The 14596-nt window shown below is 36.0% G+C and overlaps 1 pseudogene; it reads right to left on the bottom strand.

Annotated features, from left to right (window-relative positions):
- Positions 1-6259: 6259 nt before the first annotated feature.
- The window catches only part of LOC102734114 (nuclear ubiquitous casein and cyclin-dependent kinase substrate 1 pseudogene), a 34836-nt pseudogene continuing 26499 nt past the window's right edge, over positions 6260-14596 (bottom strand).

Genomic DNA, 14596 nt, shown 5'->3' with positions numbered 1-14596 from the left:
AAAAGTTTTGAAGAAATGCCAAAAGGTAGCTCACAGGTGTAAATACAAAACCTAAAACCACAAAAGTCTAGGAGGCCATATTGGAGAAAGTATTTGAAATCTTGGGATAAGAAAAGATTTGTTAGACATGATGATGCTAAAAGCAGGACCCATAAAAAAAAAAACTTACTGAATTGGGCTGCATCAAAATTGAGGACTCTTGCTCTTTGTAAGACACTATAAAGAACAAACAAGGCACAAACTGAGAGAAAATATTTTCAAATCACATTTCTCACAATGGATGAGTACCCAATATATATAAAGATGCCTCAAATCTTAATAATAATAATAGAATTTTTTTAATGGACAAAAAATCTGAACCAACATATCATGAAAGAGGATATACAAATGACAAATAAGAACATGAAAATATGTTCAACATTATTAGCAAACCACTTGCCTATTCCAGTGGCTAAAAAAGGGGAAAATTGTGAAAATTAAGTGCTGGTGAGGATGAGAAGCAACTGGAAATTCATACAATTTTTGATGGGAATGCAAAAATGATACAGCAATTTTGGAAAAGAGTTTGGAAGTTCCTTTAAAAGTTACATATATACTTACTGTACAGCCCAGTACATTCACACCTAGATATTTATCCAAATGAAATGAAAACTTTGTCTGCACATGCACATTTATGGCCACTTTATTCATAATCACTCAAAACTTGAAACAATTCACATGTCTTTCACCTGGTAACTGAATGAATAAAGTTTGATACATCCATACAATGAAAGACTTCTCAGCAATAAAAAGAATGATCTACTGAACCAAACAATAACATGAATACATTCCTGTATGATTGCATTTATGTAACATTCTAGAAAAGGAAAACATATAGGGATCCAAAAGAGATCAGTCATTGCCAGAAACCTAGGGGTCAAGGGAGGGTGATTAAAATGATCTCTATCTTGATTTTTTTATTATTATTTTCAATTAGCCAACATATAGTACATCATTAGTTTTTGATGTAGTGTTCAACAATTCATTAGTTGTGTATAACACCCGGTGTATCTTGATTTTGATGGTAGATACATGATTGTACACATCTTTCAAAAGTCATGGATACACTGCAAGGTAAATTTTAATTCATCTAAATTTTACTTCAATTTTTAAATAGTCTTATTAGCAAATAGTCTTTCAGAGTTAAAAAATAATAAAGCTATAAATAAAATTTACTGATGTCTTTTCCTTGCCCAAAATGATAAAAAGTATTTCTTTTCAGAAGTGCACTGGGGTGCCTGGGTGGCTCCGTTGGTTAAACATCTCACTCTTGATTCCAGCTCAGGTCATGATCTCAGAGTTGTGAGATTGAGCCCCACATAGGGCTCTGCACTGGGCATGGAGCCTGCTTAAGATTCGCTCCCTCTCCTCGCTCTGTCCCTCCCCACCTTGCATGCACACACTCTTCTCTCTCTCTCTCTCTCTCTAAAAAAAAAAAAAGGCAAAAAAGAAGTGCATTAAAGTTCTTTCTTATCAAGCCTCGTCTACTACTTCCTCCTATACCCAAATTATACTAGCATTCATTTTCCCAGACATATAGCTCTCCTAGTTCCATGACTTAGTAAAGAATTTCTGCTCATCAGTCGTACCATTTGTCTCCAAGCATTTGAACAATCTGTTTTGTTTTGTTTTGTGTTGTTTGTTTGTTTGTTTTGTTTGCCTGGAGAGTATAAATAAACATGAAAGTGGCACAAAGCCAGTATTGATAGTAGTCAAATTAGGTAGTTTTCTTTCTGGAAATGTTTAACAAATTCCCAGAAAAATGCCCTCCCTTACCAGCCAAATAGCTCCCTTGGCAATGCAAGAGTTCCCAGTTGTTTAATTTGTCAAAGAAAGGAAAACAAAGTGAGAAACATGGCAGATGATTGACAGAATGGAAACTAGATATTCCTTGGGAAATGTATGCACTCTACCCAGCATGTCAGTTGTAAAGTCTTGACTTTGTAGACTTAATGTTCACAGCTTCAGTGACCTGAGGGTGTTTCCCTGCCAATGCCACCATAATTGATAAATTTATTTTATTGAGTAGACTGTCCCATCAGTTTGTTAGTATTAGTCATTTATCAAGAAAAGTAACTTATCTGACCATTCTACATATACATCTGAAATAGCCATTTGTTTCCTATTCTTTGTCACAAATGCTTCTAATGTTTTTATTTATTTATTTTAGAGAGAGCGAGCATGAGTGGGTGGATGGGCAGGGAGAGGGAGAAAGAATCTGAAGCAGACTCCCTACTGAGCACGGAGCCCAACAAGGGACTGGATCCCACAACCAGGAGATCATGACCTGAGCCAAAACCAAGAGTTAGATGCTTAACCAACTGAGCCACCCGGGCACTGCACAAATGCTTTTAATTTTGAAGAGAAATTTTTATGTTATAGCATTATTTTATTCAGATAAATAACCAGAAGTAGAATTGCTGGATCATATAGTAGTTCTATTAATTTTTTTGAGGAATTTCCATACTGTTTTCTATAGTGACTGCACCAATTTACATGCTCACCAAGAGTACATGAGCATGAGGGTTCTGTTTTCTTCACATCCTTACCAACACTTTTTATTTCTTGTTTTTTTGTTTTTGTTTTTTGTGTTTTTTTATTTTTGGGGGGGCGTTGTTTGTTTTTGAGAATAGCCATTATAACAAATGTGAGGTAATATCTCATTGTAGTTTTGATGTGTATTTCCCTGATGATGAGTAATGTTGAGCACCTTTTTGTGTAGCTCTTAGCCATCTGTATGTCTTCTTTGGAAAAATATCTATTCAGATACTCTGCCCATTTTTTAACCAGATTGTTTTCTTATTTGTTTTTTTGTTTTGCTTTTCTTTTTGTTTCTTTTTTTTTTTTTTTTTTGCTATTGGGTTATATGGATTCTTTATGTATTTTGGATATTAACCTCTTAGGATGTACAAATATTTTCTCCCATTGGTAAGTTGCCTTTTCATTTTGTTGATGGTTTTCTTTGCTCTGCAGAAACTTTTTAGTTTGATGTAGTCCCATTTGTTTATTTTGGCTTTTGTTTCTAAATCAAAAAAAAAAAAAAATTACTGCCAAGACCAATGTCAAGGAGCTCACTGACTATGGCAGTAAAAAAGCAGCTTTTCTGATATGCTACTAGATGCTTCTCAAAATGGAAACATCAACTGCCCTCTATTCTGTGGACAGAAAAATGGACCAAAATAAAAATGTCCAAAATCTCATGGTCAGCAGCAAATGGACTAGATAGTTGGTTAGAGGCCTTGAAAGAGAAATGTTGAAAGATCAAAATCATAAAGGCCTAGGGCAATAAGCATGTGCATGGACAAAGGGGAGCAGGTATAGAATGTGAAGATTTTTGTATCATATGTTAACTCACACCAGAAGGCATCCACTACAAAAAAACTGCAAAACATCTGAGTAGACAGAATGGGCCACTCCATTGTTAGCATGATTGGCTCATGAGCAGCGGTGGAGGCAAGAATGAAGCCTATGATGGGCTTAACAGCATGGCTACAACTCACCAAGACCGATTCAGTTACTGCCACTGCTGAATGGCTCAAGCTACCAACAAAGATCAAGGCAGCCTCACCAATATGGCACAGTTTTGTTTTGTTTTTTTTTAATATTTTGTTTATTTGAGAGAGAGAATGAGATAGAGAGAGAGCATGAGAGGGCGGAGGGTCAGAGGGAGAAGCAGCCTCCCCGCTGAGCAGGGAGCCCGATGCGGGACTCGATCCAGGGACTCCGGGATCGTGACCTGAGCCGAAGGCAGTCGCTTAACCGACTGAGCCACCCAGGATTATGGCACAGTTTTTTGAGGAGACCAACCAACCATTTGATGACAAGTGGACTAGATTAGGCACTTTCTACCCTGAAAGGGGCATTGACTCATCTTGACTGGGACCGACTGGATGCAGGGTAGAGTTTTATCTTTTCTGCCCTCAGGACCTTAGCCAGCACAACTTCCAAGGACTTACTAAATACTAAAAACACAGGCACAGGATCTCTCAAGATATCGCCTCAGACCAAGGGGCCTATTTTATAACAAAGGAAGTCTGGAAGTGGCCAAATGATCATAGGATCTACAGTGAAGCTTCACATTGTAACACCCAGGAGCTCCTGACCTGAGAGGTCACTGAAATAACTTCTGGAAAACATGGCTCAGGCATCAGTCTAGGGATGATAATAAGAGTATTGGGCATTATCCTTCAGGATGTGGTAATCACCATAAATTAAGTGGGTTGGCCTCAATAGGCAGGATTCATGGGTTTGGGAATCAGCATGTGTGAGTAGGGGTGGCCACACTGAATATCACCCCCAGTGATCTATTTGGGGTAGTGTTCCACCCCTGTAACATTTTAGGCTTTATGAATCTAGAGGACCTGGCTCTAGATGGCTATCACTTCCACTGGGGAATTTGATAAAGTGTCTTTGAAATTTAAGCTCTGACTACTCCTCAGTCATTTGTATGAAAAACCAGCAGTCAAGGAAAGGAGTCATGAGGAGGGATACTTGTCTCTTATCCCCAGAAGGTGCTAGGTAAGAATATATATGGCACACAGGTGATACTGGAGTACCTCTCGGTGCTTCCATGCTTAAATTTAATAGTAAATGAATAAGTGCAACAGCCATAGCCTCAAAAGGGCATGTTAACCTATAGCTCAGGATCTTGGTACACATACCAGGCAGGTCATTTAAACCAGGAGAGGTGCTATCTGAGTGTGAGGGGAATATAAAAAGGATAGTAGAGGAAGTAAGTGATGAGCATCACTTGTCATTCTAAGACCAATATTAGTGGTGGAGGCTATAGAGTTTACCACTAACCCATGAAATAAGAATAAGTCAAATATTGGAAGAGTTATTCCCACATGGAGAAAATTCCCTTAAGGAGCAAGAGGTGCTCTGTCCACATTCCTTCATCAGTGAGGCACTCAACTCCCAGCTACTGTGAACATCAGTTGCCTCATTCACTAGTAATTGCTCTCAGCATCAAGGAACTGCTTATCCTAACGTATATTCCTTCCTAGCAGTGGCTAGCAGCCAATGATTGGTTTGTGTGTAGATACAGAGGCTTGAGTCCTCCCCTCAATTTAAAACAACTCTGAAGAGCTATTCTAGCTTTAGAGTTACCTCCTCCCAACCAGCCTGTAGGTTCTGCTGAGGTCTTAGGCACAACCACATTGCAGGTCATCTTTTCCCCATTCCCACTCCTGGCTTTCATAAAGAATCCTCCCCAAACCTTCACCCAATTCTCTATCTCAAAGTCTGTTCCAGAATACATTCTAAAATTAAAGGTTGAATCACAGTTTACATGATTAATCATTAATCTCAGTAAAAACTTGGTTTTGATGTGCTATCTAATCAAATAAATGTGTCAGTGATGAAGTTGCAGAAGGAAGCAGATAAACATGAAGCAATAAGATGCATAAGATAACTGAGAGTTTTTCAAGATGGGCATTGGCAATTCTGATCTTGTCTAACAGTACCATCTGATACTAACAATCAGAAATCTGTTGGGACCAATGACTCAGAATAAACAAACCGACAACTTTCCCATGGATTAATTTAAGTGACATTTTTCTTTGCATTTCTATACATAGTTTTGAAAATAGAAATATATAGTACTGGCTGCTTTGTTTAAAGTTCAGTGAGAAAGTAGCTGCCTTCTATAGAAATCTATTTGCCTTTATTCCAAAATCAGATCAAGTAATCAATCAGAAGATTGATTAATTAGGAAAACATTGTTAATCCTCAGGAAACAGTTCAGATTGAATACAGGTTGAAGACCAAAAAAAGTCTGAATACTTGCCTTCATGCCAACCTTCAGTGTGAAATTGAATATGAGCAAAGCACTGGAAAGAAATTTGGAAGCAATGAAGAAGTAGAATTCTCTACCTAGCAATAGGGAATCCAGAGTTCCATGGAATTTGTGACAGACTCTCCATGGATCTTAAAAAGAGACTTGACAGAGAAATGAAGGAACTTGATACATGTCTTGTCACAGGAAAGAATGGATTGCAATTATAGTACAAAAGGATTCTTAAAGCATCATGACAGGGTTTTTGAGAACAAGTTTTAAACCTGAAGGGGGCACAGATTTATTAGACTGAAACTGGAGGTTAGCCTCTTAGAAGAGATATCTGTTTGAATGAGATTTGTTGACATCAGTGTACAAAATGAAAATCCAGGAGCATTTTATTGGTTTCATAACACTGGACAAGACTCGGGGTCAGGAACTTTCCTAAGTCATCTTGTCAATGCTGCCAAGTCTAAAATTGACATCCAAATCTCTCAGGAGGTAAACTGGGACAAAGGTAAGAACCTAATGGAAATTATAGGCAAATTTCATTCCCTAAACATAAACTTTTCTTCCATGTAAAATTATACTGCTGCAAAACCATATGGGTATGATGCCTCATTTTCATTCATACTAAAGTGACTGGGCCTTCCCAGCACTTACGTAAGAAGGAAAAAAAAAAAAAAAAAAACTCCCTTCTTCCATTTCCTATAGAGTACTTGTGACCCCCCCAAAAAAACTACTTATCATTCTTATATCAATTAAGATGCCTTTGGCTGCAAGAAATAAGTTATCCAATTCAAGTTGGCTTAAGAAAAAAGAAAATATATTCATATTATCAACAAGAAGTCTGGGACAGGTCAATGCCAATGTTAATTCAACTCACTGCTCTCAGAGCTATAGGTCAGCTTCTTCATTGTGATTTCCTTGGCTTTCCGTCATTCTTTCCTACCTTTCTTAGATTTGATGAAATATTATTCTCTGGGCTGCAACATATCTCTCTTTAGCTCAAGTCCTCATGTAGCAAAATCTAAAGTCAGGAATTAGGCTGGTTTCTCCATTGTGTCTCTATTCAGGAATCAGGAAAACTTTCTTAGAAGCTTCCTATATTCACTTCCTCTTATATGTCATAGGCCACGGTTATATCGCTTGTCCATGCCTAGAGACATGATTGGAAATGAAAGTGGAATGATCATGGTTGGCCTAGATCATTCAAGCTTTGGGTCTTGGAAGGGGCCGGAGGCCTAGGAAAAACTGGCACCTACCAAAAATCAGGTACTGTCAGCATGGAAGTGGACGTGTTTTTATAATAGTTCTTGAGTATGAAAAAGAATTCTATCACAGTCTTCAAATCAGTTTGTGTTATGGGCTGATTTGTGTTCTCCCAAAATTCTTATGTTGAAGTCCTAACCCCCAGCATCTCAGAATGTGACTGTATTTGGAGAAGGGGTCTTTAGAGAGGTTATTAAAGTTAAATGAGATCATTAGGGTATGCCCTAATCCAATATGACTGGCATCCTTATAAGATGAGGAAATTAGGACACAGACACACATGGGGGAAGACCACATGAAGACTGGAAGGTGATCATCCAAAAGCCAGGGAGAATGGCCTCAGAAGAAACCAACCCTGCTGACACCTTGATCTTAGACTCCTAGTCTCCAAAACTGTGACAAATTCTTGTTGTTTAAACCACCCAGTCTGTGATACTTTGTTATGGCAGCTCTAGAAAACTAATGCAATTGGTATCCTGGTTAAAGTCCTACTGCTTTTCTCCTTGCCTTGACCCTATGAAATCTTAATGATATTAAAGTACTGGTTACAAAAGAGTTAATTTTACTTAGTATTCTCATTTTTCACATAGGATGGTAAATACCGTTCTCTCCCCAGTTAGTCTCAGAGCCAGAACATTCAAAGTAGTTTTATGGGAAATATAGTAATGAGTTGTTCTAACTTTAAGTGGCTTAAATTTTAACTTGGTGCTATGCCAAAATTTTCTGCCTTTATGCATATGAGAATAGAGAATTAGGAATTCAAAGTACATTTATAGAGTGTGTCATAGGAGGTTTTTCTGTTATTTCAGAATTTGAGCTGAGTAGCCAAAGCTAGACAATGCATGTTGATTTTGTTAGGACTACACTTTTCACCTAATTTATGTTTTTACAATTTTCAATTGAAGTACATCACACACATAGGAAAGTATACAAACCGTAAGTGTACATATTGATGAATTTTACCAAGTGAGCCCATACCTGGGTAGGTATGTTCATACATACTCATTCAGCTGAAGATTTCCAACACCTCAGGAGCCCCTGGAGCCCTCTTCCAGTTTTACACAATACCCAAGTGTAACCACTACACTGACATCTAACACTAGAAATTCTATTTAGATATTTCAATTTAATATCAATGTAATCCCACAGTGTATGTTTTTCTGATTCTCTTTTTTTTTCTAAATGTATATATAATTTTCTGTTATGACAATACCTCACAATGAATTTATCCCTCCTAATATAGGTGAACTGGGGGCTATTTTAAACACTGGTAGTACAACAAATCTGGTAAAAATATTTTGGTGAAATATGAATAAATTTCTATTGGAGGTATACCCAGAAAAAAATTGCTGGGCCATAGGTTATATACCCAGCTTCAGTAAATACTGCCAAACAGTTTTCCAAAATGTACCAATTTACACTTGCACAGCAATATTATGAAAGTTTGAGTTGCCACACATCTCCACCAACTCTTGATATCTTCTTTCTTTTTCTCTTCATACATTCTTGTGGCACATAACTGTAAGCATTACAGTTTTAGTTTGCATTTCTTTAATGACTAATTAAGTTAATCATTCTTATGTTCATTGGCAATTGGATATATTCTTTTGAAAAGTACTTCTTGAATTTTTATTCAAAATTTTTGTAGTGGATTGCCTGTATTTCCCTTATTTCTTCATAGGTTTTTGTTTGGTTTTTTTGTTTGTTTGTTGTTGTTGGTGGTGGTGGTGGTGGGTTTTTTGTTTTTTTTTGGCATTTCTTGCTATGACTTTTCAGTGCATGTATGTATTGTAAATATCTTTTTTCTTACATTCTATACCTTCTATTTTCATCTTTTTAATAGTGTTTTTTAAGAAGAAAAGCTCTTTATTTTGATATGGTTCATTCTTTTTTCCTTTTTGATTAGACTACATTTTATCTTTATCTACTTCAAGGTCATAAAGATGTTCTGTTTGTTGTTTGTTTTTTTTTTTTTTTTACTAAATGCTTAATTGTTTTACCTTCCATATTTATATCTGCATTCCATTTGAACTTAAATTTTGTGTATGCTGTGAATAGAGATCAAGATTCACCTTGTTTATAAATGAGTATACAATTATCTCAGAAGCATTTATTGAGTAGAAAATCCTTTCTGTACTCAGTGCTATCAGTTTTGACATGAATTAAGTTACAATATTTGTGTGTCTGGACTCTATTCTGCTGCACTGGCCTATTGGTCTGCCTTTAATTCATAATACACTGTTTTAATTAGAATAGGTATATCATATTATAGGTCTGAAGAGATAGTATTAATGAATATTCCAGGGCGCCTGGGTGGCTCAGTTGGTTAAGCGACTGCCTTCGGCTCAGGTCATGATCCCAGAGTCCCGGGATCGAGTCCTGTATCGGGCTCTCTGCTCAGCGGGGGGTCTGCTTCTCCCTCTGACCCTCCCCCTTCTCATGCTCTATCTCATTCTCTCTCTCAAATAAATAAATAAAATCTTTAAAAAAAAAAAAGAATATTCCAGCTGTATTCTATTTCTTCAAGAAATTATTCCTGGCTGTTTTAATTCCTATATAAGTGTTAGCCTCAGCTTGTAAATTTCAAAACATTCATTTATTTATTTTTTCTTAATTTGTCACAATAAAATGTTATAGATTTTCTTAAAGTTTTGTGGATCTTTTCTTAAATTTACTTCTAGGTATTTAATATTTTGTAATTTTAAAAATCCCTACAGGGGCACCCATGTGGCTTAGTTGGTTAAGCATTGCCTTGGGCTCAGGTCATGATCCTGGGGTTCTGGGATTGAGCCCTGGGTCGGACTCTCTGCTGGGTGGAAGTCTTCTTCTCCCTCTCCTTCTGCCCCTCCCTCCCCGACCCCCCCCCCACCCCCCGTGCTTGCTCACTCTCTCTCTTTCTCAAATAAATAAATAAAATCTTTAAAAAAAAAAAAAAACCTTACAATTCTGTTGAGGTATAATTTGCATGGGAAAAAATGCATCAATTTTATGGATACAGCTTGATAAGTTTTGACAAATATTTATATACTCATGTAACCACCATTACAATGGCAATCAAACAAACAAGGTTATATTGCAACCTTTCCCATTCAGTCCTTAACCCTATTCCTATACCCAGGGTAAGGACTGATCTGCTTTTTGTCACTATAGATTAAACTTGTCTTCTTAAGAGTTTTATATAAATGGAATCAAGTAGTATGTATTTATTTGTGTCTGGCTTCTTTTGTTTAGCATTTTTGAGATTTTTTCATGCTATTGCATGTTATCAGTAGTTCATTTTATATTTTTTGCAGTTTTTTTTTTTTAAAGATTTTATTTTTATTTATTTGAGAGAGAGAATGAGACAGAGAGCATGAGAGAGGGGAGGGTCAGAGGGAGAAGCAGACTCCCTGCTGAGCAGGGAGCCCGATGCGGGACTCGATCCCGGGACTCCAGGATCATGAGCTGAGCCGAAGGCAGTGGCTTAACCAACTGAGCCACCCAGCCGCCCTTTGCAGTTTTATTACATTAAATGTATATATCACAACGTGTTCATCCAATTTCCTGTTGATTGACTTTGTGTCCAAGTTTTGGTTCTTATAGGTAAAGGTGTTATGAATACACAACTATATATCTTTTATGTATGTAAGTTTTCATTTTTCTTGGATAAATACTATGAGTGGAGTGGCTGAGTCATATGGTAAATTTATATTTATATGAAACTGACAAGCTTTTTCTTATGTGGCTGTGCCATTTTGTATTACCAGTAATGGTTGAGAATCCATGCTGCTCCACATCCTCACCAATACTTGGCATGATCAATCTTTTTAATTTTAATTATTCTAGTAGGTACATAGTGGTATCTCATTGTAGTTTTAAGTTATATTTTTCTGATAACTGATGAGGTTGAGCATATAATTAATGTGCTTATTAGTCATTTGTGTAACTTTGTGATGTTTTTGTTCAAAAGTTTTTTCCCAATTTGGGGGGTCAATCTTCTTTATTGAAATGTATAATTCTATTATATATGTATTTTGAAAATATTTTCCCAAGTCTGTGGATTATCTTTTTATTTTCTAAATGATGTTTTTTCTAAACCACAGTTTTTAATTTAATGAAATACAGTATTTTTTATTTTCTGGTGCAAGTTTTTGGTATCCTATCTAAAATATCTTGGCCTGTATCCTTTATTTCCTTCTAAAAGTCTTATTTTGTCATTTTTAAACATATGTAAATAATACAGTTCAATATACAAATATACAGTTCAACAATAAACATATGTAAATAATACAGTTCAATATACAAATATACAGTTCAACAATAAACATATGTAAATAATACAGTTCAAATAATACAGTATAATACCAACATATGTAAATAATACATTTTTAAACATATGTAAATAATACAGTAAATAATAACACTTGAACTGTATTTAATGTTTAATGTTAAACATTAACATATGTTTTAAGGTAAGGGTAGAAGTTCATTTATTTTACATGTAGATACCCAGTTTTTTCCAGCACCTTTTGTTGAACATAATATACTTTTTCCATTGAATGACCTTAGAACTTTTGTTGGACTTCAGCTGATGTATGTGTGGTCTGTTTTTAGAATATGGTCCCTTGATTACTGCTGTCCATAGTAAGTCTTGAAATCAGGTAGTATAAGTCCTCCAACTTTATTCTATTTCAAAATTATTTTGGCTAGTCTAAATCCTTTGTAGTTCCATAAAAATTCAAAATCAGCTTATTGCTCTTTATTTTTAAAAAGTTGGTTATGATTTTGATTGGGGCTGCTTTGAATCTAGAGGTTACTTTGGGAGAAAACAGGCATCTTAAAAATATTTATTCTTTTGATTCACAAACATGGTATCACTTCATTTATTTAGGTCTTCTTTAATTTCTCTCAACAGTGTTTTGTTCTTTTCAGTGTATGTGTTATGCACAAAATGTATCCCTAAGTATTTCAGGGGTATTTTTTTAAGTTATTATTAATGGCAATTTTTAGATCAATTTACATTTTTTCAATTACATAGAAATATGGTTGATTTTTCTGTACATTGACTTTATATTCTACAATCTTTTTTTTTTTTTAAAGATTTTATTTATTTATTTGAGAGAGAGAGAGCACATGAGAGGGGGGAGGGTCAGAGGGAGAAGCAGACTCCCTGCCGAGCAGGGAGCCTGATGCAGGACTTGATCCAGAGACTCCAGGATCATGACCTGAGCCGAAGGCAGTCGCTTAACCAACTGAGCCACCCAGGCGCCCTATATTCTACAATCTTAACAAACTCACTTAAGCATTCCAGTAGCTTCTTTGTGGATGTCTTAGGATTTTCTAAATAAATAATCATGCAGTTAGTCATGCTGTTAATAATCAACAACTCAAGACAGTTTTACTTCTTCTGTTTCAATCTTAAGTCTTTTTACTTTTTTTTTTTTTTCTTGCCTGCTGCATTGACCAGGATCACTATTATTTGGGGGCTTTCTGTATTTCCAGTGCAAGTCTCTCCAATATTCTGCCCCACAAATTCTAGCCAGTGTTTCTTCCCCCAACCCAATTTCTGTCCCTTCAAATCTATAAGAATGCCAGGCAGTATTTGGGCTCCTGTCACTGACCCAGAAACTATCACCAGTCAATAAACTAGTGCATTTATAGAGCTTATTTTGGTTGTTTGCTCTGTCTTAAGGATCACAGTCCTGCTCTGCCTATTGTATAGTGTCTGAAAACTTACTGTTTCATATATTTTGCTTAGTTTTTGTAACCTTTTTTTAAGGTTGTAGGGAATATCCAGTCCTTGTTACTCCAAATGCCCTGAAGCAAAATTCCCTTTCTATTTCTTTGAGATACTTTAATTTCAAACAGTATACCCCTGGATCTTTCTATTGTATTCATTATGGCAATCTCTGTCTTTTAATAAGATGCTTTGGTATATTTACATTTAGAGTGAAGATTTATATGGTTGAGTCTCAGTCTACTCTCTAGCTATTTATTCTTTGTTTTCTGTGTTTCTCTCTTCTTTTATACTTTATTTACAGTCTGCTTTTCAAGTATTTGTGATATTACATTCCTTCCCTTCTATTGTCTTTAGCTCTACCTTTGATACTTGGTATTTTGTTTTTACTCTACAGTTATAATTAATATTAAAATGTGTTTCCTTGGGTGCCTGGGTGGCTCATTTGGTTAAGCAACTGCCTTCGGCTCAGGTCATGATCCTGGAGTCCGAGGATCGAGTCCCACATCAGGCTCCCTGCTCAGCAGGGAGTCTGCTTCTCCCTCTGACCCTCCCCCACCCCATGCTCTCTCTATCTCTCATTCTCTCTCTCAAATAAATAAATAATTAAAAAATCTTTAAAAAAAATTAAAAAAAATATAAAAAAAATAAAATGTGTTTCCTTAATTTATCACTCTCTAACTAGAATTATTATTACAGCACTACACATGTAATTTAAGAAACTTGCAACATTATAATTCAGTTTTACTGTATTTTGTGTTATTCTTGTCCATGTCTTAATTCTACATATGTTATGAATTCCATACTCTGATTTTTTGCTATAGTCAATTGACTTAAAAGTATTTAAGAACTTAAAATTGTCTTTTCTTTAAATTATCTTATAGTATATTATTTGTTTCAAGGATACAGGTCTGTGATTCATCAGTCTTACACAACACCCAGCGCTCACCACAATACGTACCCTCCCCAATATCCATGATGCAGCCACCCCATCCCCGCCCCCCAACTCCAGCAACCCTCAGTTTGCTTCCTAAGATTAAGAGTCTCTTATGGTTTGTCTCCCTCTCTGGTTTCATCTTGTTTCATTTTTTTCTCTCTTCCCGTATGATCCTCTGCCTTGTTTCTTAAATTCTGCATATCAGTGAGATCATATGATAATTGTCTTTCTCTGATTGACTTATTTCACTTAGCATAATATCCTCTAATTCCATCCACGTCATTGCAAATAGCAAGATTTCATTTTTTTGATGGCTGCGTAATTACTCACATAGTGAACATTTTCAATGATACTCTTTTTTTCCTGTAGACCCTTAATTTCATTAATTTAGAACTCCCTTCAGTTGAAAAAACTTTTTTTTTGCATTACTTATTTGATTGATCTGATAATAAATTTCCTCAGCTTTCACTTATCTAAAAAAAAGTGCCTTTTTTGCCTTCATTTTTTTTTATTCTTATGTTAATCCCCATACATTAAATCATTAGTTTTAGATGCAGTGTTCCATGATTCATTGTTTGTGCATAACACCCAGTGCTCCATGCAGAATGTGCCCTCCTCAATACCCATCACCAGGCTAACCCATCCTCCCACCCCCCTCCCCTCTAGAACCCTCAGTTTGTTTTTCAGAGTCCATCGTTTCTCATGGTTCGTCTACCCCTCCGATTTCCCCCCTTCATTCTTCCCCTCCTGCTACCTTCTTCTTCTTCTTCTTTTTTTTTTTTCTTAACATATATTGCATTATTTGTTTCAGAGGTACAGATCTGAGATTCAACACTCTTGCACAATTCACAGCGCT

This window comes from Leptonychotes weddellii, chromosome 9 (genome assembly GCF_054177405.1).
Source record: "Leptonychotes weddellii isolate Sample4059 chromosome 9, ASM5417740v2, whole genome shotgun sequence".
Classification (NCBI taxonomy): Eukaryota; Metazoa; Chordata; class Mammalia; order Carnivora; family Phocidae; genus Leptonychotes; species Leptonychotes weddellii.
The sequence above is the reverse complement of the archived record's forward strand: the minus strand, read 5'-3'. Positions and strand labels throughout refer to the sequence as shown.